At 44.2% G+C, this 21,480-nt stretch overlaps 1 long non-coding RNA gene across 1 annotated transcript in view; it reads left to right on the top strand.

Moving 5' to 3' along the window:
• The window catches only part of LOC308474400, a 47,964-nt gene extending 26,756 nt beyond the window's left edge, over positions 1-21,208 (top strand). The window contains exons 3-4 of the long non-coding RNA XR_013984696.1: positions 12,378-12,573; positions 21,039-21,208. This is a non-coding gene — a long non-coding RNA (uncharacterized lncRNA). The remainder of the gene's footprint in view (positions 1-12,377; positions 12,574-21,038) is intronic.
• The last annotated feature ends 272 nt before the right edge of the window (positions 21,209-21,480 follow it).

Below are 21,480 nucleotides of genomic sequence, written 5' to 3'. Positions count from 1 at the left end.
ATATTTTCTAAGGGTGTAGCTTATGCATTTCATTATTGCTTTTGCCACAGCGAGAGAGAGGAGAAGGACAGCCATATAAATTCTTAAACACTGTAGCTCCAGGCTCAGCCTTGGAGGACGGATGATATTGCACAGATGCTAAAACACACAGGTTTCCTAACAGTATTAGAGGCATTTGCATCAACACTGCAAGGCGGAAGGTTCAATAATAAAAATGATAAACATGCTTCTCAGGAAGGAGGGTAAGCCATGCATATTTGTATCTCCAAGCCAGGAGTGTAAACGATGAAGGTTATGCTCAGGCAGTTAGCATAAGTCGCATCAAGAATTGCATTTTAGGATGACTGTTTAAGTACAAGTAAACGGAAAACTCAAATAGAAGTACATTATCTCTACATATAATGGTCAGTTCCCAACATTCAGTCTCTTTGTTACATTCTGAGATGTAATGCTCGAAGTGTGTGTCAAAGAAAATGACAATCTGCAACAGATGGTTAAGGAAGCAATGCAGTTGCAATGCATAGCAATGGTTCAACCCAGGATTGCTGTGAGACAGCGGAGGAATGGAGTACAAGAGCTGGGAGCCAAATTATAGGTGGTCCTATATGTCCTTGATTGACCACATTTTCTGTCAGAAGTAGCAAGCGCAAGGGGCTCCAACCCACACCAGGATTTTCCTCTATATAAGAAAAAGGAAGGGGTAAGAGATGGCCCAAAATGTGCCTGCTAACAGGGATGTTTTCCAGGTTTCAGTTGTTTTAATGATGCGGCAATTCTACACCCACCCACACCAAAATCCGTGGAACTTCCTTGAAGGAAAGAAAATGACCTTCTAGGAAACATTTTTAAAGTACAAAATTCCTTCATGCATTTGGAAAACAGTCTTCTCTTGATATCTGGTGAGAGGGATGTGTGTGATATCTGAGATGGTTTTCAAAGATTCTTTGAGTCATTTTGTTCTTTTAATGGGCGCTCTATATAGGAAGAGAAAACATCCTATTTTATCCTCAGCTGCTTTGCAAAGCCTAGCCTTTTTTTCCTTCAAGTGGCTTCTTTAAAGCAATAGATTTCTGTTCTTAAGAGGCCACTGGTGGATAATGAAGAGCCTTTGGCAAGACTGCTGTGCAGCTCTATTTGATAAGCGTTTTGTATTGTTTTGGTCAGTGTTCATTGTCATATTGATTATGCCTATGAATGAGTTGTGCCTTTTTCACAAATGATCCCTCTTCTTAAAAATCCTGGCTTGTGGGGAGGGGGAACCAGCCCTTTTATAACAGGGTTGCACACTTATTTCCCTATTATTCTTTTTCTTATTTTAAGTTTACAGTTATTCAGCTGCTCTGAATGCTTCTGACCCCCTTTTGTAGCATGGGATAAGAAACTCTCCACATCTGCAAGGTTATGTCAGCGATGCTTGGAGTTGTAGTCTGGCAACACGTGGAGGGCCACAGGTTCCCCACCTGTAAGAAGAGCCCTCTTGGATCAGATCATAGGCCCATCTAGTCCACCATCTTGGAGTGAATACTTTGAATAATCCTTTTACATATAAGTGGCAGACAGAGAATTGAAAGCCCTTTTTATTTTCTCTCTCTTTCCCTTTCATTTCTTTCCTTATTCTTTTGTTGCTTTTATCTCCCTGCTTTTTCTTCTTTTTTCCTTTCTTTTCTTTTCTTTTTTGGGGATTTTTGGTGTGTGTTCTCTACTCTGGGTCACTGAGGGGATTATGCACACATGAAAGTGAAGGGCCCTGTGTGAGAGGCAGGGAAGGGAAGATCTCTTGGGGTGAGAGCTGGGAGGATCCACCCCTTCTGTGTGAGACAAGGATTAAGATCAATTTTTATTTATTTATTAAATTTGTATGCCACCCTATACCCATAGATCTCACGGTGGTTCACAACATAAAATCACAATATAAAATATCTATCTTGGAGAGAGGGCATTGTATTTTCTTCACTCTTTTTTATTATTATTACTTTGTTTTTTATTGTATTGTACGCTGAAAAAAGTTTCAATAAAAACTTATGGGCTGAGAGAAAAGTCTACCTTCCTGTTTCCCACAGTGGTTATGCAGATGCCCATGGGAAGTCCACAAGCAAGACACAAGTGCAATAGTCCTCTCCACTTGTCATTGCTGTTAGAAAATCACATCTCCAGTGTTCACAATGCAATTGCAGAATATTTAATTATTAGTATTAAATTTACCACGCACCCTTTTCTAGCAGGTCCCAGGGTTGGTTACAACAATGTAAAATTCAGAATATAAAACAGTTAAAACAAATCCTTACGTCAATAAAGGCTAGTAGTAGTTAAAACAAATTAGTCATAGAAATAGATTGGGTCCTAAAAACACACATCTCAGGTATCTAAGAGCCTCATCAAGAGGCATGTCTTCAGCATTCGCTGAAAGCCGTAGAGTGAAGAAGCCAAGCACGCCTCTGTAGGGAGAGAATTGCACAGCTTAGGGGCTGCCACAGAGAATGACCTCTTCTGGGCCACCCACTGAACTTCAGAGGGTGGCAGAACTGCCAATAGGGCTCCGCCTGCTGACATTCCTACCTGAAAGGATCTGTAGGTAAGGGGTGTGTGTGTCATCTTTAAGATATTTGCTGCCCTCACACGGCTTCATTTCTAATCAGTGCATGTCCCGTCACTTCCTGCTGAACTCCTGTAACTTTTTATACCACCAATATTCCAGACCCTCCAAGTGTCCCTATTTTCCAGGGGCGTCCCTGATTTAGAGAAGCCATCCCAGTTTCTGCTTTGATCCTGGAATGTCCCACTTTTCCTTAGGATGCCCCAATTTTCATTGGGGAAATGCTGGATGGTATGGAGTTATCTGACCCCCGAGGCATCTGAAGGCAATCCTGCATAGGGAAGCTTTTTCTAATGTTTTATTATGTTTTTATATATGTTGGGAGATGCCCAGAGTGGCTGGGGCAACCCAGTAAGATGCGTGGGGTATAAATAGTAAAATTACCATTATGGAATGGGGTGTCCCTGTTTTCATCAGAGAAATGTTGGAGGGTATGATATTCAGGTTTATTTTTGCCCTGCTTTTGTTGTGCTGCAGCCCTTCTGGGCAGCAATAATGTTGTAGTCTAGCCCAGGGCAGGGATGGACTTTGGCCTTTCAAATTTCAGTGGCGCCCTGTGCAAGGCCTTCCATTCTACCCAATTCAGCATGTCATCATTGTGATGCCCTGCAGTGCCCCCTAGGCTTGGCACCCAGGGTGGCAGAACTGCCCTAAATCCGCCTCTGCCTTGGGGAACCACCCCAGAACAAAAGCAGAACTTATCCACCACTAATGCACCGTTATCAGAATATACTCACAATAAAACAGCAGACTGGGGAGGCGCTAACTTAGTCCTACAGCACCTTGCCTACTGCTCCCCTGCCTCCTAAGGCGCCTCGTTCACTTTGTCTCATGGTAGGGCTGGCCCCACCTCTGCCTGTAAAGGGAAAAAAACAATGTCCTCATTCTGACGTCTTTAATTATATGTTTCCCCTTCCCCCCAAAAGCATATTGGAAATCACTGGCGGACATTTTCAGAGTGATGTTCTCGTACAGCTGGTGCAATTAACGCTGTCTGACAGTTTTCTCCCCAGCTGGCTAATAAGGCTTGTTTGTTCCTTCGTATAAGGGGTGTGTGTGTTATTGTTTTCTGGAGGCTTAGAATGACTATCCTGCCCCAAGTTGAGGGCTTTACTTCCAGCAGCCTAACCTCTGCTTTCAGGGATTAGAAAGGGGATAAGCTCCGCCTGATACCACCACGGTTGCGCCTGTGCAAATCTCCCCATAGAACGCAGTCAAGATTTGTCATTTGCACATTTTATTTCCAAGCAAAACAAAACCACCACAAGCTAATGGTTTATGACCTAAAGGCTAGTGCCTCCTGCTTAATGGGAAGAAATATCCACACACAAAAAGGAGGACAGATTTGAGTTGGTGTGTCCTTATGCGCTGCCCGCTGTGGTAATTGCATGCCTTCACACTGTCGTTCTTCAGATGTTGTCACAGATTGTTCTGTGTCGCCTTGCTGTGCTCTGATAAATAGATGCTGCCGTTCTGGCGGGGCTGACGTGATTCCTCTGCCCATGGTGGCTCTCCAAAGCCGCGGAGTGCTTTGAGATCTGGAGAGATGAAAGACTTTCCCCTGCCTCCCCTCCCTCCGAATATCGGCTATTATGTGATTTCAAATATCCTTCAGTGCACCAATGCTTCTCTTTCTAGGAACGGCAGTACAGAGAACGGTTATTTCACAGGAGGGACATATTCCGGGAGTCCTGCACTCGTCCAATTCCCTATTTGACCCCAAACATAAGGATAATGTCTGAGTGTCAAAAGTAAAAGTGAGCGAGAGGCAGAGAGTTCTTGAGGGAAGTAAAAAGAGAGAGAAAAGCTTTCACTGAGTCTTAGGGCGCTTCCCTCCTACCTCAAGATACTGTTAAATCATCACTGTCAGGGATGACTTTTATCCCAAGGGCTACTAAAAATTATTTGAGGAGGATTTATCTTTTATCTTTTCCCTTATCTGGGTGGTGCCTGAGTCCTCACGGCTTGCAGTCTTTTACTCCTTCCTCTCCCAAGGCCATGGTGTAAATCATCCTGCTACAGCCACAAGCACACTGTAACAAGGAGGTAGCTTTCTTCCAATGAGATGTATTGGTTTCTCTAGCTCCCTAATGCCTAACGTTTCCCTAAATTTAGCTATCCAGTGTAAGTTCCAAGGAATTCAAGGGGCCTCGTGGTGGCACAGCCCCTTCTCCTGGATACTCCCAATGAACTACAGTGGTACCTCGGGTTAAGTACTTAATTCGTTCCGGAGGTCCGTACCTAACCTGAAACTGTTCTTAACCTGAAGCACCACTTTAGCTAATGGGGCCTCCTGCTGCTGCCGTGCCGCCGGAGCACGATTTCTGTCTCAACCTGAAGCAAAGTTCTTAACCTGAAGCACTATTTCTGGGTTAGCGGAGTCTGTAACCTGAAGCATATGTAACCTGAGGTACCACTGTGCAGTGGGTGACTAGTAGATCTCACAGAGGCAGCACTGCATATTATGCGAGACATTGGAGCTACCCCTCAAAAAACAGCATTACAGTGGTACCTCAGGTTAAGAACTTAATTCATTCCGGAGGCCCGTTCTTAACCTGAAACTGTTCTTAACCTGAGGTACTATTTCTGGGTTAGTGGAGTCTGTAACCTAAAGCGTCTGTAACCTGAGGTACCACTGTACAGTGGTACCTCAGGTTAAGAACTTAATTCGTTCTGGAGGTCTGTTCTTAACCTGAAACTGTTCTTAACCTGAGGTACCACTTTAGCTGATGGGGCCTCCCGCTGCCACCACGTCGCCACTGCGCAATTTCTGTTCTCATCCTGAAGCAAAGTTCTTAACCTGAGGTACTATTTTTGGGTTAGCGGAGTCTGTAACCTGAAGCGTCTGTAACCTGAAGCGTCTGTAACCTGAAGTACCACTGTACTGTGTGTTGCTGAGTTCGCCCACATAAAGGCTAGCTGTAGCATCTTCTGTACCCCAGTGCTAGTCTATTTTGCGCCATAGGTAAAGCGCAGGTGCACCCCCTCTAAAAAAGAAAAATGGCTAATTTCGGTTTTCAAAAACTTGTAGAAATGATAACATTATTCAAAATATAAAATATTATCAGGGATTTATGGGGTATAACAAAAACTAATCATAGAATTGTAGAGCTGGAAAGGACCCTAAGGATCATCTTGTCCAACTGCCTGCAATGCAGCTGTTCCATTCAGGATTCGAACCTGCAACCTTGGCATCATCAGCACGACACCATCCAGGCGTAATCTGTATGAAACCATGCCCCTCAAAGGTGAGCATGGCTCCCCTCTGAGGTCTGCGCCCAAGGCATCTGCCTGGTTGGTCTAATGATAGCACTGGCCCTGACCCCATGAACCATACATTGAGATGCAATTCTGCATCTGAGTTACTTCAAATTAGGGATTCCTGTGCAAAATGTGAGATCTAGCCAGCAGAGCTATGCAAAGATTTCCTGAGAAGCGGCCAATTAATGCTCACATTTTACAGGTGAGGATCGCTGAGGTTCAGGCAGAAGTGATTAGCACAAGGCAGCTATAGTGGTTTAAAACACACACACACAAAAAAAATTGCTCTGGATTAAAACTATTTGCAATCAGAAACCTTTCCCAATCTGTTGAGGATGATAAATAAATAAATAAATATTTATTATTTATACCCCACCCATCTGATGAATCAAGCTGTAGATTAGTCTACCTTTTGCCCATGCCTAACTTACACTACCACAAGGTGGGTCTCCCCCCCCACACACAATTAATGTGGTGTTTAGCACAATGCTTCTGTGTTTAGCTCCTGTGTTTAGCTCCTGGTCCCTATAGGCTGCTGCTTGAAAAGGAGGTCCGTAGAAATCTTGGTGTGAAATTTAACCCTTCCAGCAAACACAAGCTCTATTGCGGTTTCACACCAGCAGCATAAAAAGGAAAGCTGAGGAGATAGAAACATATCTGTGATCATTAGGACAAATCTAGTTGTCTGCACATTACAGAAAATGAGTCGCTTTTTAGAAAGGGCTTTTAATTGCTTAATCTCAGAAATGTGGACAATGGCATACGTGTTTTATTTTAGGGTCTATCTAGCCCACTCAGAAAATGTAATGGACCTAATTTTCATTTAGTGTAGGTCTGTGCAGTTCCTAAAACATCTAAATGGCTATTAATTTAATCAGGTAATTTAACTATACCTCCAGAAAAGGCCACTAGCTAGTTGTCACGCATTGATTATGAGGATGACATTTCTATCCCATGATGCCAGAGGCACACTTTGATACATCATTTTCTTTTTGAAGGTTAAACTCAGATAACCTGCCTTTGGCATTTAATTAGCTACATATTAAACACTCTTTTAATAATAAAATGATTAAAAATTTTATTGCTTCTCAAATGAGGCCCTTTTAGATAGATTTAATGACTTGGTTTGAGCACTGTAGTTTGTGAACCAAACCTTAGGCCAGGATGTGTTCTAATGATATGCTTTACAGCTTGCAAAATCTGTGTTTTATTCAAATGGCTGCCATAATCATTTTGGGCAAAACTTATAATGCTATCTTCTGTGTTTTTAAGTTGAACTGTTAAATGTCATTGAAAAAGTACACAGAACCTTTTTGATTTTCTTTTAAAAAAGCAAAAAAATGGTTCAGTTCAGCACTAAAAGTAAGTGGACCTCCAGCAAAATTTGTGTCCTGGATGCTATGCACACACAAGTTTATTGTGGAAAGGTCTGTTTTTTGGTGTGCCTGTAAAACCATATCATTCTACCGGCAATGAAGAATCATGAGGTAGCTGACCATTTTTGGTCCTTAGTTAACAAAACAAACAAAATCTGCACAAGGAAAAAATCCTTGAAAAATAACTGTAATATGAAATTTCCATATTGGTTAAACAGTAAACAAACTAGTTTACAACCTAAAGAGGTGGTGTGGTTTCAGTCTGTGATTGATGTATATATAATTTAAGGTATTTATATACCACCTTATATTATTCATTTTTATTTATATATATAATTATATACTGCAAAGTTCCAAAGCAGTGTCCGAAAAAGTTATAATCGTCCACTGCAAAAATCAGTTAAAATTAATAACAAAAACAGGAAACATCCTTTAAATTGGTCTGTCTTTATTAGGTTGTATTCAACTAATATTTACTCAGAGTTGACTAACAGGTCCTTTAATTGCAATGGGTCTACTCTAAGTAAAGGTTAGTTGCAAACAACCCGATAAAGACATGTAAAAAAGAGGGCTGTGCTTTGTTACCTAGGACATGTAGTCCGTTGAGAAACCCTTGATAAGCTTGCTAGAAAAACCTCAGAATTTTTCCAAGCAGTGGTTTAAAAAACACAGCACGCGAGTTCAGTTTTCCTGAATAAAAGCTTTGAAAGTTCATTCCCACTAAGTATGTGGTACCAGGCTCCAACTGTAAAGTACCGTGTATTTCATTGCCTGAGAGTCACACAAAGACAGACCTTTGCTCTTTCACATCCAGTTAGGAGAAGCATCTGAGGCTTTCCTTGTGCAATCTTTATGGAAATGCAATGTTTCTGTTAACTTTGTAAATTTATGTTATGCAAAGCCAGCAGTTCTCCCTTCTGCAATTTAGAGGGCAGCCTGTGGCGCCTGGCAGGTACAACACGAGGAGGTGGAAGGAGGTCTGAAAGGGCTTGGAAGGCTGCTAATTTACAATGCCTTAAAAAACCCCCTCTAAACTGTAAAAATGCCAGCAGAGCTCAGCAATGAAAGTTACACAGGGATACTCTGTGCAGTTGAGGACTTAGGACAGCATTTCTCAACCTGTGTGTCCCCAGATGTGCATCCCCAGACTACAACTCCCATCACCCCTAGCTAGCAAGGCCAGAGCTTAGGGATGATGGGAGTTGTAGTCCAACAACATCTGAGGACACACAGGTTGAGAACCACTGACTTAGGAGAAGGGCTGTAGCTTAATAGTAGACCTTTGGATGCAAACGGTCCCTGATGCCATCATTGGCAGCTCCCAGTAGGGCTGGATTCTGGAAATGTATCTTGCCTGAGACCAGGGACAGCCATCACCAGTCATTGCAGATAATACTGAGCTCCCTGGACTGATAGTATAAGGCAGCTTCCTATGTCCCTATTTAAATCAGCCCTTTGCAGGGAAGGCCACACCTCAGTGGTAAAGAATCTGTGTTGCACTCAGAGGACCACATCTTCAGTCTACAGCATCTGCAGGAATGGCTGGGAATCTCCCCTTTCTGAAAGCTTGAAGAGCCACTGCCAGGCAGTATGGACAATGCTGAGCCAAATGGACTAATGGTCTGACTTGATATAAAGCATCTTCCCGCGTTCCTATCTTCCTGATTGCAATACCTGTCACAGTACCACCTTCCCTTATGCAGTGAGTACTATGAGGTGTGATAGAATGAACTCCAACAATGCTTAGCCAGCCAGCCAGCCAGCCAGCCAGCAAGGTACTGCCCATCTGGGGCTTCTGATTGGCCCATTTGAAGCCCGCATTTTGGCAATGTATCCCCACTCCTTGATTCTGCCTGCCAGGGAATTTCTTAACGTCCAGCAAGACATGTGAGTCCCAGCTGCTAGGGATGATGGACAGAGGCGAGGTCCTCAACCGCCACCCTCCTGAGAAGCAGCCATTTCCACAAAAGAGGCCAAATGCCTCTCAACTGAAATATGGCATAAAGTAGAGGGAATCATTTATTATTTGCTCTTCCTGATATGCAAAGTAGCAGTCAATCCACAACATGGAAAATTTCCACAAAGGTGATGGAGAAAGCAGGAAGAGCATTGTTTACCAGGCTCTTCTCAATTCTTCACCCTGCACCTGGTTTTCCATGTCGGCCATATTTGCTGTGGTGCGAATACATTCAAGGACCTGCAGGAGAGACCCAAGGGAGCCACATACAGACTGCAGATTGCCTACATGTGTGTTACTGTTTTGAGTGTTATCTCTCTCTCTCTCTCTCTCTCTCTCTCTCTCTCTATATATATATATATATCAAGTTTTTGAGAAGTCTTCAGAGGCAGCCCATAGCTACATACCCTTCAGGGGGCATTGCACATGGGGCTACCACCTTGCTGAAGCTAAGTGGGCCTATATCCAGTCAGTGCCTGCATACAGAACCATCTGGAAAGTCTCATGTAGGACGCGCAGCAATGCTTGGTGAACTGTGTTTAGTTTGTTAGGTGACAAGTTGTGCCAAGTGTGCATCAGCGGTTCATATATTTCACACATAGCCTTGGTGCTATTTGGCTCACTTCACACATGTGATATTCTTATGCAGGCATACTTGACCATTGGTCGTGCTGGCTGGGGTTGAGGGGAGTTGGAGTCCAGTGACATTTGGAGGGCCACAAGTTCCTCATCCCTAGTCTAAGACAAACCCTGCTGCAGGCCTGTATTTAGAGGCCTGCCTGAGTACTCTGTAAAGCCCCTACTTAATGAGCCAGTTATTAGTGCCTGTTTGGAGACAAAGTACAACAGACAACACGTAGGGGAAAATATGTGTGTGGCCATACAGATGGTCATGTGTAAAGACTGCATATTTTGAGAAGCCACTATTTCCCAAAGCATGTACATGAGGCAAAATAAACATGTGTGAGATCTTCATACATTGTTCCCCACTACCACCAGAACTAAGCAGAAAATCTATTGTATTTGAACCAGCCATGTATTAATTATTATTATTATTTATGAGACACCTCATAAAGTAAATGCTCCAGGCATCATACAAAATAAGAAATGAGAATAAAACACCACAATAAACGAACAACAATAAAACCACACTGCAATAAAAATTCACAAGTAGCTTGAGAGACAAGCCCACGTTAAAATCAAATACAAAACTATTGTGATAAAATAGCACAGAGAGCACAGAACCAAAACATCCATCAGGTTGCATATCTATGTGCACACTTACTTGAGAGTAAACCCCATCGATTACAGTGGGGAATATTTCTGAATAAAAACACATAAATCTGCACTGATAAACTGTGAAATATTGAGCTGGTGTGTGTTGTATTGTAAACTAAACTGCAAGAACCTTTTTAAAGGGGGGGGAATGGGGATGGGGAGGAATACATGTGAAACTTCATCCTCGGGGAAAATGTGGCAGCATTCCCCGAAACCTCGCCTCCTTCGTCTGGATATTCTAGTGTTTTTGAGTGATAATTTGGTAGGATTAAATTATGTTCATGTGACAGCTCAACCTCACTAACGAGGTACATTTCAGTAAATTGTTGACAGAACTGTCTGGAAGGCTTCTTTAATTTACCAACACGTAACAACATGGGAAAAGCATTATTCAAGCCGATGAAGATGAATAAGCAGTGGGGATTGAAGGGGGGAGGCAACCTTTCAGCTTTAAGACATGACAACCTGAAAGCATTTTTGTCACTTGCTGTACTTAGCCTGAGGCCGTTGTACCTGTTAGTGTGATTGACTTACCAAAGCAACAGAAGAGATTATGCATTTTAAACACTACATGGTAAAGGGGGGGGGGGAGGCAGCTGGGTGTGAGGGAGATTCTTTCTTCTTTGGGGAGGGGGAGCCTGTTTTGTGCAAGGGTGTTTTACAGAGAAGAGAATTAGAGAGATTTTTTTAAATAAAAAAAATACATTACATTCCATCAATCTGCTACTGGGTGCTTTTATCTAAAATAATTCTTGAGGAGCGTCATTGGAAAATACTTCGATATACCACAGCGGAGAGAGAGATTCAGAAGGAAAACATAACCTTTTGCTCAGATGAATAATTTCTTCGAAATGAAGGGAAAGGGGGAGGAAGTGGGAGACAAACTTAATGTCCTCTAATAAAGCTGGCATGCTGATTCTAAACAAGTTAATGTGGAGCTAAATATTCTTTTGAATTTTCCTGGGTCCCTCAAAAGTATTACAGTCATGTTTCTCTCACTAGGAAATGTCAGATTTCCACCACCCCCTCTTTCTAAGTGACGTGTGCGGTTCTGTGTTTCAATACACAGAACTGCCACAACACACCTCATTTGGTCCTGCATGAGTCACGGTTCTGCATGTGCCTTCTGATTGGAAAAAGGCTAATTCAGTGCAGTAACTCAGGCAGAGAGAAGATGGGCAACCTCTGCTGAGGGCAAACCCTTTTTGCTGTGTCTCTGCACTGGGAGTGACTGAGTGAGCCAGACTTACCAGTTCAGAGGTGTGTTGCAGAATGATCTGCCCACAGCAAAAGCTGATTGGAAGGGGATAATACCAGAACAGTAAATCATGCAGAGATGCAACTGGCAAACTCCTTTGAGAACATGAAATTTTGCTTCATCTCTGTACACTGGGCAGGCTTGGCTAAGCCATTCAATCTCCCTTAGAGCTGCTCTTCTCCAGATGATGCCAATTAGAAAGGGGCAGTGCCAGAACAATGACTCACAGAGAGTTGTGATTCCTGCATGGGCTGGTGGTAAGGAACTGGAAAACCAGTCCCTGGAGAGCAATGGTGGGAGAGAGCTACTGCCTCACTGTCCTGCTTTGGGGCTTCCCAGAGGCATCTGGCTGGTCATAGTGTGTGAGGCAACACACTGAGGAGCCCTCCAAGCAAGCGCATCTGCTTTTAAATACTCTGCCAGGGTGCTGGGCCAGACGGGGGCCTTTGATGGGCCCTCAATGCTCTTAATTTTTCAACATAATTTCCCACAACACACTAATATCCTTTCATAGCACATCATACTGGGATAACTGCTGAACACTTTCTGTCCATGCATTGCTTTGGGGATTTCTTCACCTCTGCGGAAAAGTGCAAAGTTTTGGTGTATCGAATTGTGATGTTTGTTTGTTTGATCATTGAGAACGTTTTCCAGACGTATGAAGAAGTGTCTCAGGTGAAGAATAACCTGGAAGGCAGAGCAAGGGAAAGGAAAGGAGAACGTCTGACATGGAACAGCTCTTTTCAAATTGTTTCTGAGGACCCCTGCTCCTTGTACTCCTGGTGACAGCTGATTGAAAGCACCGATGCACTGCAGTGACATCAACAACAAAGGAGAAAAATAGAGCCAGGTAACGCAGGCAATGTATCTTAAAACACACTCTCACACACACCACTTTCTTGAGCTAAAGAAGGCTGATGTATGACTTAGGGGGTTCCGTCCAGTCCAGTTTTGTTTCAAATGTCAATGCAAAACCATACATTTTGCAAACAGTGCCATGAATATGTGCAACAAACAGATGAGTGTAAAGGAGAGTGTGATTGATAAAAACATCATTTACACAGCAGTTTTAAACATATATAAGAACATCAATCTAGACAATAATAGCATGGGCACAGGGAGGGGAGGTTTAAGCCTTCCCTCTCTAGCTATGATCTTGCAGGAAATTGCTCCACCCCACACATATTGCAGTTAGCATTGGAAGCAAGCTCCCAGTTGGTGTCAATAAATTTATATACCGCTTATAATTAGAGATAGTATCCAGGACAATTTGTCCCATATAGCCAATGGCTGGTACAGGAGCACAGAATCACAACCCTTTCCCTTAATGGTTATGACTAGGCCACACATATAGCTTATCTCAATTCTGCTTGATGATGAAATGGGACTAATGAGAAGATGGTAATAAATCCTTAGATCTATACCTTTTATACTCTGTGAAATGGTGACTGATTACTGGAAGTATTGATAGTGTGTTTTCATTGGACGACACGTGTGCTTTCAGATGTGCTTCCTATATTTGACATTTTAAAGTGTATATATATTTTTCTTTTTTCTTAAAAAAAAGGTACAGTAACAGAAGTTCTGGTTTTGTACTGTTCTGAGAATTCGGTCTTTTCAAGCAAATAGTTTGGACGATGTTGCTGCAGTATTCTGGATTCCTTTTAGCACAAAATATACTCGGTCCTGATTCCTTTCAGGTGTCATTATAAGAAAAATGTGCTCCCTTCACTGAGTTGCTTTCAAACTCAAAGATGCCAGACCAGCTGACCACCTAGATCATGGGTTGGCAAACTAAGGCCCGGGGGTCGGATCCAGCCCAATCGCCTTCTAAATCAAGCCCACGGACGGTCCAGAAATTAGTGCGTTTTTACATTACTAGAATGTGTCCTTTTATTTAAAATGCATCTCGGGGTTATTTGTGGGGCCTGCCTGGTGTTTTCACATGAGTAGAATGTATGCTTTTATTTGTGGGGCATAGGAATTCATTCATTTCCCCCCCCCATATAGTCCACTCCCCCAAGGTCTGAGGGACAGTGGACCGGCCCACGGCTGAAAAAGTTTGCTGACCCCTGACCTAGATGTATTCCCTCTGCTGCAACCACCAGTGGACATCTCTTTGGTCGGGGGGGGGGGGGCATTTCTTAGCTGGGAGGGCACATTCCCTTCTGCACAACCTCCGTGGAGCAGGACCAGAGGTGAAAGTGGATTTTCTGTGGCTCCAGAGAGTGAGAATTTGAATTACAAGAAAACGAATGAGGGAGCACTCCCTGGTGGTGCAAGCTACTGACGCTTCAGAAGGTGGTGGGTTTTCCTTTGCTTTTGTTTTTTAAGTAGAGGAATGCCTAGGCGTGCTTTTTTGATAACAAGAATACAAAGCTCAAAATATCATGTTCATTTTTCCGCAGCTAAAATATCATGTTCATTTTTCACATGGTCCAGTCCTTCCTCTGCCCACCCCACCCCCCTAATATTCTTAAGATGGTCTCTTCTCCAATCTTCAAAGAGTAGGTGGCAGTGGGGAGGCAGAAAAAGGTCCTCCCACTCTGCAGTTTTAATCTGAAATCTTGGGCGCAGAGCTCAGAAGCTGCTCATGGCTAATGAAATTCCCTGTCGCAAAATGCGCCTAGAACAATGGGAGATTCAAACACTGCTTTTAAGCCAATGCTGGGTCACTGAATTCCAGTTAAAATCAATTAGTTAAAATATGTCACCTGCCCCTCATCAGCTTCAGTCTCAAAACAGGAGGGAAACAATCTTGTAGCAAAAATGTAGCACACCTCTTGTTTTGGAGGCCCAGTTACATGGTATCCTCAGTAGCTCCTCCACCCCCAGTTTGACTGGGCCACCTTCTCCTTGTCCCTGATAGTACTCCCCATTCACTTGCCTTCTCCCTTTGGGCTGAAAAAAGCACCACCAATTTGCACAACTGTAGCATAACTGCGGCCTGTCTGGAAAGATGGCTGGTCTCTACCCATCCAGGTTGGCTACTGGTTTATCCTGTTGCTAATAATAATAATAATAATAATAATAATTTATTTATATCCTGCCCATCTGGCTGGGTATCCCCAGCCACTCTGGGTGGCTCCCAACAGAATTAAAAGCACAATAAAACACCAAACATTAAAAACCTCCCTAAACAGTGCTGCCTTCATATGTCTTCTAAAAGTCAGTTAATTGTTTATTTCCTTGACATCTGATGGGAGGGTCCCACTACCAAGAAGGCCCTCTGCCTGGTTCCCTGTAACTTCATTTCTCGCAGTGAGGGAACCGCCAGAAGGCCCTCGGCGCTGGACCTCAGTGTCCGGGCTGAACGATGGGGGTGGAGACGCTCCTTCAGGTATACTGAACCAAGGCTGTTTAGGGCTTTAAAGGGCAGCACCAACACTTTGAAATGTGCTCGAAAACATACTGGGAGCCAAGTTGCAGGAAGGTGTATAAAATGACTTCCTTTTCCAGCTGAGTCTTGCTTGAGCAACACGGTCTACCTGGGTCTCATCAGTGGCATGGCAAGCCCCACTGGTGCCTAGGGCATGGCACAACATGGGGGCAGGGTGCGTGCTGGAGTGACTGCAGTGCCTAGCAAGGATGTGGCCCTGAAAAATATTTAGAATGTGGTCCAAGGTTGTTGTTCTTAAACAGGTATTAGAACCTAGAATGACTAGTTGAAGATGTGGCTGCACTTCACCTGGAGAGCTGTCACAGTAAAAGTAAAAGAGTAAAAGAGAAAAGTAAAAGGGCATTACCCTTTATACTAATGTGGAACCCACTGCTCAAACAGATACAGGATCTATTCACCCAAACCAAGTTTGCAATATGGAAGACATGGCACTCCTGTCTTTCTCTGGTTTGTTCTTTGTTATCTCCATTGCAACACTGCACAGGCTTAGTTGATGTTACTGAAATATACTCAGAGTCGAGTGTGAATTTCATGCTCTTTATTCAGCACATAGTAGCAATGAATGAAACCTTCCCCAAAATGTCTAGCTGTATATACATTATTTACACAATGGGCCCCGTGTGATTGGCTAATTCTGGGCTGCTCCTGTAGGCCAATCAGGCTGCGGATTCACCTCCTCCAGAAGCCTGATTGGCTGCTCCCGTAGGCCAATCAGGTCGTTGATTCACTTCCACCTGGAGCTGGATTGGGTGGCTCCTGCGGACCAATAAGACTGCTGAATTCTGGATCCTATTGTTCTAGGATTCAGCTCAGTACATAAGAGTTACATTGAAGAAACAAATAATTAACAAATGGTTCAGGTGGATATGGATAGTATGGGCACACTCTTTCACTGTCTTCTGAGACAGACAGATGCCAACAGCTGGTGAAATGAAAAGTTTTTTAAAAAACCCCATACCAGGTGAACTGGGCTGATTTGGGGGTGATTTTCACATTTCTGAGTTGAATCACACTGTTAACTAAGTGTCTTGATGGACTCCCTAAGCTTCTGGGAGGCTGAATGGCTTGGTTGTCCAAAAAGTGCATGGACACCCCACCTCCTGAGATATGAGACCAAGCAGGCTTAAAAAACATCCTGTCCTCAAGAAGGGAGGGGTGGAGAAGTGGGAGATCTTTCAATTTGAGGAACAGGTTGAGCTTTTCATCACAGTGAACTCTTTTCCCAAGGCACTCCAACTGGGGGAGGAATTAAAAACTACATTTTTGACATGGGTCTATGCCTTCCCCTGTGCAAATACAGTCATACCTCGGGTTGAATATGCTTCAGGTTGAGCGTTTTCGGGTTGCGCTCCGCGGTGACCCAGAAGTAACAGAACGCATTACTTCCGGGTTTCACCGCTCGCGCATGCGCAGATGCTCAAAATTACATCATGGGCATGTGCGGAAGTGGCGCGCACAGATGCGGGTTGTGTTCGCTTCAGGATGTCAACGGAGCTCTGGAACAGAACCTGTTCACATCCAGAGGTACGACTGTAAGTGGAGAGATCTCTACTCTCACGTGGGGTCACTGGGTCCTTGCTGAGGATTTATGCTATTTCTTCACCATCCTTTCCCTATCCAAGTCAATTAAGAAATCACTGTATCCCGAATAATCCATGGGTTGCTTATTGGAGAGTCTGCCTCCCAATTCCTCTCACAGAGCTCCCTATAATTCCGGAGTTACTTGACAATCAATTCCTCTTCCCAGGGAACTCTGGGATTTGTAGTTCTGTGAGGGGACTAGAGACTCTCCTGATAAACGCTCAGTACTCTTAACAGAATACAATCCCCAGAACTCTTTGGGGGAGGCCATGACAGCTTGAAGTGGTATCACAGTACTTTAAATGTATGGTATGAATGTAGCCGATGTTTGAATGATCCAGTATGAATACAGAACTAACACACTATTATTGAAACAACCATAGAATCATAGAGTTTGAAGGGACCCAGCCCTCCGCCCCCCCCCCCCGGTAATGCACAGCTCAATGACACACAGCAGAATATGCCTGCAAAAACTCCACCAGTCTGGGAGTAGTTACTGTAGGGGTTTTTTGCCTGCTGCCTAAGAAGGTGCCCACTGAACATTCTTTTTCCTTTGCTGTCGTCCTGTCCTGTTGTTAACTTTGACTGCAGATTGTTTTAGCTGTGCTGGTTTTTATTGGGTTGTTTTACTATATGCTTTTAAAATGTGCACGCAGTTCTGAGTACCGTTTGTAGCAGAGAATTGTGGCATAAAGATGCTAAAAGTCAGTGTTGGCCTCCTTCCCAAATGGTGTGAATCCGAGAACCCGCCAAAGAACATTCTAGAAGACAGAGCAGGAGGGGGGAGAGGAGAAGTCGTGAAGTTGAAAATGTGTGTGCGCACTTATACACACACAGGTGTACATTGTGGCACTTGTCTCAGGAAAATTAATGAAAACAATGTATAGCGTTTGGATTGGCGATGGGAGAGACCAAAGAAAATGCTTCGGCCTAAAGCCCTTGCCCCTTTAATCCAGCCTTGATTGAGTGTGTTTGTTTTTTCTTATAAAAATGTATACTCTGATATTTACGCATGCATTACTTAAGGAGGTTTGCAGTAGTTAAAATCACAATATGAAATCAGAAGCGCAAAATCAACCAAGCAAAGGCCAGGACATAAAACATCTATTCCAGTGTGTCAAGTTAAAAGCCCGCAGAAATGATAATTGCAAAGCATTCAGAAGCCAGAGGAAGGCAGTCAGAGAGGGAGCTATTTGAACATCACAGACAAGCTGTTCCTTCAGTATTGATACGGCCGCTGAGACAATGCATTTATAAACAATGCATATAGTATTCTGATTCTGAAATAGGATCGTTTTGCATAACTTCAAACCCCACTATAAATGAGCGGGGTTTTTTGAGAGAAGCATTATTAACATCATGCATCCATCCTGGAGCAATTTGTGGAGCTTTTGCAAAACTGCATCAGATTCAGACTATAAATGTCAACACTGCCATTTTTTATGTTGACATCTCCTTCCTCCCCACCCCCGCTCCCTGTCAAGTGCCATTGTTGGTGTCTGGTTGGTTCTCGCCCACCCTGGCTGCTGGGCTAATGCAGTTGGGCTCAGCATCTGCATGATCCATCACATCCAGGCTGAAGCGTATAAATCATCTCGTGAGGTTTCTGCTCTCGTGCTTCGACAGTGACAGATTCGGTTTCATCGGGGTCCTGCAACCCCATTGGCTTCCCCCTTCCCCTATGACTAAGGAACAACAGCAGGCACCGGGAAGAGCATTTAGGCTGTGGAGCCTCGGGGCTCCTTTCCCATCGCCGCCATGTCCGCCGTAAATGGAGACTCTAGGGAGCAAGTCATGGCCTTCCCATTGCCTCTCCTTTCATCAGAGCCACAAAGGCTTAACCTGAACACAGGGCCTAATAACTGCCCTGCTCTGCCTATATAAGGCACAGCAGCAACAGCCGGGAAGCCTGCACGGTTTCTTGAACTGCCATCCATCATGCCTTGCTCAGTTCTTCCGCTTGGACTCCTGAGTCACCTTAATGGCTGAGGGCCAAACTATACATAGCATGCAATTGGAAGTAAATTTACCTGAGTCTTCTCTCTCTCCCCCTCCCCCTTTTGAAAGAAAGGTGGTTTTGAGCTGAACACTGTATGGAGAAGGGCTGCTCAGCCCTTTCCCCTTTGGGCTCTTTCCCCACTCAAAATCCTTCTGGGCTGCTTTTCTTCATGTGGGGAGGGGGAATACATAGGGGTTTTCCTCTCTAGGTGGTGAAAAGTAGCTAGGGTTGCTGTTGAATAGGAAATTAAAAAAACCACTATTGCATATTAAAACAATTTTAGAAAACAACTATAAATATAAAAGATAAAAAACAACAGCAGTACATATATAAGATTAATTTAGATCCAGGACAGAAACCAAGTGTGATATTTTAGCAGGCAATGGAAAGTCAATAAAGAAGGTGCCTGTCTGACAGGCAGTGTGGGGCAGGTGCTGTCACACTAAAGCCCCAGTGTGGATTGGACCTCTTGATATGATGGTATCTGTAGGATGTCCTCTCCCACACAGCACAGTGATTAGTTGGGTGTGCAAAGGAGTCATGTCTGCAGCATTAGGAATATCTTTCCAATGCTAAGAGCCAAGGCCGTCATAGTAGTAGTAGTAAGTTAAAGGTAAAGGTACCCCTGCCCGTACGGGCCAGTCTTGACAGACTCTAGGGTTGTGCGCTCATCTCACTCTAGAGGCCAGGAGCCAGCGCTGTCCGCAGACACTTCCGGGTCACGTGGCCAGCGTGACGAAGCTGCTCTGGCGAACCGGCATCAGAGCAGCACACTGAAACGCTGTTTACCTTCCCGCTATATAAAGCGGTCCCTGTTTATCTACTTGCACTTAAGGGTGCTTTCGAACTGCTAGGTGGGCAGGAGCTGGGATCGAACGACGGGAGCTCACCCCGCCGCGGGGATTTGAACCGCTGACCATGCGATCGGCAAGTCCTAGGCGCTGAGGTTTTACCCACAGCGCCACCTGCGTCCCATAGTAGTAGTAGTAATAATAATAATAATAATAATAATTTATTATTTGTACCCCGCCCATCTGGCTAGGTTTCCCCAGCCACTCTGGGCGGCTTCCAACAAAGATTAAAAATACATCAAAATGTCACACATAAAAAACTTCCCTGAACAGGGCTGCCTTCAGATGTCTTCTAAATGTCAGGTAGTTGTTTATCTCTTTGAAATCTGATGGGAGGGCATTCCACAGGGCGGGCGCCACTACCGAGAAGGCCCCCCACCTGGTTCCCTGTAGCTTTGCTTCTTGCAATGAGAAAGCCCTCGGAGCTGGACCTCAGCGCCTGGGCAGAACTTTAGGATATGCACCACTGGGGTGCAAAGATCCGCCCAGCGCCCCCAAATTTAGTTTAGCCCCCAAATTAACTTTTATTATGCTTATGTCACTATTATCATTTGATAAATAGTGCTCACGCCTGTGCGGCTCCAAAAGGAGGGGTTTTTTTTGTGTTTTGTGTTTTAAACCAGCTTTTCTAAAGAAGACAAAGAACACATTGGGAGTCAGTGTAAAAACTCCACGCCTGCGCTTACGGTCGTAGGGAGGTGTCTGAAAGATGAGACGGGCGGGCATTGTGCGCATGCATGGGAGAGCCATCTCGGGTAGCCTTTCATTGTGGGAGCAACCTTATTTCTAGAGGAGCTGGGAGGACCCTTGCGAGTGCACAACCTTCTTGGGAAGGTTCCAGAGCACGTGCACGAGAGCAGTCATGTCAAAGGCACCACTGACCCTGCTGCCACATAGCAGCCCAATACAATACGCTTAGGCGGCTTCAGCGGCGGGTGCCTGGCGCCCCCCAGAATTCGGTGCCTGGGTGCCCTGCACCCCTTGCACCCCCGGGTAAAGACGGCCCTAGTAAGAGATGTATGACTGTGGAATGGACTCCCTTGGAATGACCTCCCTCACTGGAGGTTTGACCACAGAGCTTGGATGGCCAACCTCCAGGGATTCTTTAAGTGAGATTCCTGCATTGCAGGGGTTGGATTGGATGGCTCTTGGGGTCCCTTCCACCTCTATGATTCAAGCCGTGTGTAGCCAGGGGGAGCAAGATGCAGCCAGCTGTGAAAAATGACAAATTTGATTACTCATCTGGCACCTACAATGAGCTTTCTCTTTGAGGAGAAGCCGAATAGGTAAGTGTGAGGCAGGGAGAGAGAGCAGGTTATCAGGCTGGCTTTATCTTTTAGATCTGATTGGGACATTTTCCCTGGAGACATGACTTTTGTATAGGGAAAGCTTAGAGCCCAGAGGATTTCCAAGGCTGGCACTTCATTTATTTAATTATTATCAGGTGGCTAACATGTTAAATTTGTATCCCGCTTTCCCCGCAGGTGAAGCTGAAGGTGGCTCTTACGAGAGATTCAGCCAGGGAGGGGAGGTAGCTGCCGCGAGCTGTGAAAAATGGCATAATGACAAGCTTGATTATGCGTAATATTTTGCATTTGCTGTTATTAACAAAGAAGAAGAAAACGAAAAATGCATCCGTTGCCGGAATGGGAAGGTGTGTGTGTGTGTGTGTGTGTGTGTGTGTGTGTGTGTGAGGGGAGGGGGCAGTTGGGAGCGCTATCATAAATTCTGAGTTACCATAAATTTCTGATAAAGAAATTAAGTAGGCTCAAGTTTAATCACACCACCAGTAAATCAAATATCAAATTTAAACCAATGAATTACAGAGAGTCTCCTCACAGTCACTTAGCATTGATAAATTAGTAATGTAATATTAAATTATTCATATCCTTTCTCCCCCCCTCCCCCTCCTCCTTAGGACTATAA

The sequence above is a fragment of the Podarcis pityusensis genome, assembly GCF_964106645.2.
Source record: "Podarcis pityusensis genome assembly, chromosome: 3".
Lineage (NCBI taxonomy): Eukaryota > Metazoa > Chordata > Lepidosauria > Squamata > Lacertidae > Podarcis > Podarcis pityusensis.
This window is presented reverse-complemented; position numbering and strand designations above follow the sequence as displayed.